Here is a 2,288-nt window from a genome sequence, read left to right as displayed (position 1 = left end):
CAGAAGTCACGTCCGAGGAAAAGAAAAGCTCCTTTTTGTATTCAACCTAACCTTATAGAACACAAATCACTGATCTAATTGTGAAAACTCCTTCTTGCGTTTAACCTAACCCTATAATAACACTCGTCACTGCTCATTTGTGCCAGTTCCTTTGGTAGCAATATTCCACGGACGTGACTTCTGCACAAGTAGCATAAAATCCACTACAGGCAGGAATTGAACCTGCGGCCTAGTGCATACAAGGCAGACGCAGTACCCTACAAGCTGACTAGGCTGGCAGTCAGTAATACAGAATCATATTCTAATTTAGACCTAAGCACTAAAGCAGCAGATTTTCATCACAACACTCGAAGGAAACTTACAAACGAGAGCAATCGTCTCATTGCCATTTCATGACTGAAGAGACATTCACACGGATTCATTTCATTCATATCATCTCCCATTGTTGACAAATTACTGACTTTGTTCTGAAATTCAAATGGAAAAAAAATAAAGTAGGTAAAGTAGATGGTAATTATTCAGAAGCCATGACAATGAAAAAGAAAGCTTCTTTTTGTGTTTAACCTAACTCTAGAGTAACACTGGTCATGGCTCATTTGGGAAAGCTCTTTTTTGTGTTTAACCTAACCCTATAATAACACTGGTCACTGCTCATTTATTGTGTGACAGATCCTTTATCTAGCAATTTTTTATTGTTGCATTCTGAACCAGTACTATAAAGTAATTTGCTGTAGTTCAACCTTTGTTGGTTCTCCCAATAAGTATTATATTTTAGGCATTCCTAATATTGAAAATAATCCTCTTTTAGTACATATTCCTCTAGCATCAGTCAACCCAACCAGATAGTTCACACAGTAGCTGATGCAGAAAAATCCCAATATCTGAGACCACTGAAAATTTGAAAATCTAGTCCACTGATAAGCAAAGAGGCGTACAAATCTCACTGATAACTTTGTTCTACTTACGTTTCTAGGGGACCAAAAGATTAAAATCCACTACAGTATGATGATGTGTGAGGACGGGAATTTGACCGACTGTGTGTACTTTATTTTACGTGTGAAAGACTTCAGAGACTGCTCGGTTTTCCCTAAGAGTTTTCATAGAGGGAACTGTAACTGCAGAGGTCTTGTCGTCCCGAAATAGAAGAGAGAAGCAGACCAGGAAAGGAGAAAGCCAGCCGTTCCGGGGGAAAAACCCAATCTGGTTAAGATAAAGCTTGACCCGGGCGGGAATCGAACCCGCCAGCTAGCGCTTACAAGGCAGACGCTCTACTCTTCAAGCTAACTAGACTGGTCTCATAAAATCATGTAAACAGAGGAATAGTTACTAAAATGAAGTACCTAGGTACCTCGACCTCATTTTATTGCAAATTAGTACCTACGTACACGACTTACGTTAATTAGGAAACACAAAATAAGAACCGTTGTAACACACAGAAATTCAACAAAATAAATGAAACAATAAAAAATAAGCTATACCTACAAGTCTTATTTTATTTTTATTTTAGTCCGTCAGCCTATTAGTTTGGAGGATATAGCGCGCCTGCCTTGTAAGCGCTAGGTCACGGGTTCGATTCCCGCACAGAGTGAACCTTATCCTAAACCAGTGCTTCTCAAACTGTGTGCCGCGATATCGCCCCAGACGTGCCGCGATATCGCCCTAGGTGTGCCGCGATATTTGGCGCTGAAAGATAGGATTCTTAAAAAGTGTGTCCCGGTGGCAACAACTTTGAGAAGCACTGTCCCAAACAGACAAGGTTCGTTCTCGGAACGTCTGGCTTTTTCCTATCCTGTCCTTCACTTTTTTTAATCGAAGTTTGACGGAGGGAAGTGTAATGGAGCTCCCAAAATCGAAGAGACAATACTATTTGTATGAACGCCGTGAAACTCAATTGAGTATGCAATGTGCCTTGTAAAAAAAATTTAGCGGAGATGCCTCAACTACAACTTTTATTATTATGTTAAGGCGGTCATTGTGAAAAATTATAATACCATTGTGAAAAATTATAGTAAGGTACCTACTTTACCTACCTGAAGATAAAGACCGGTTCCCACTTCTGTCGTGGAAAAAATCATGTTGTGTGTAGCGGGAACACTCTCATTTAAATTACATTGCCTCCAGGACATAAAAAAAACGGGCTTTAAGAGGGGTTCACATGAGACTGTTCACATGAGAACAATTATGTATTTATTAGATTAGATTATTACAAATTTTAACCCGAAGGAGATTGAAATTGACTTTTCCAAATAAATAAATATTACAAAATTCCAATCATACCCTTATGTTTA

General features: G+C 39.0%; 1 long non-coding RNA gene across 1 annotated transcript; it reads right to left on the bottom strand.

The window, feature by feature from the left end:
- Positions 1-421: 421 nt before the first annotated feature.
- Positions 422-1,104, bottom strand: LOC113472558. The gene is made up of 2 exons (XR_003394818.1): positions 966-1,104; positions 422-467 (listed from the first exon to the last, which is right to left on the bottom strand). It is a non-coding gene; the product is annotated as an uncharacterized LOC113472558 (long non-coding RNA).
- Between the last annotated feature and the right edge of the window lie 1,184 nt (positions 1,105-2,288).

The sequence above is a fragment of the Diaphorina citri genome, unplaced genomic scaffold (assembly GCF_000475195.1).
Source record: "Diaphorina citri unplaced genomic scaffold, Diaci psyllid genome assembly version 1.1 scaffold6190, whole genome shotgun sequence".
Lineage (NCBI taxonomy): Eukaryota > Metazoa > Arthropoda > Insecta > Hemiptera > Psyllidae > Diaphorina > Diaphorina citri.
Note: the sequence above shows the minus strand (reverse complement) of the source record. Positions and strands in the feature narration are given on the sequence as shown.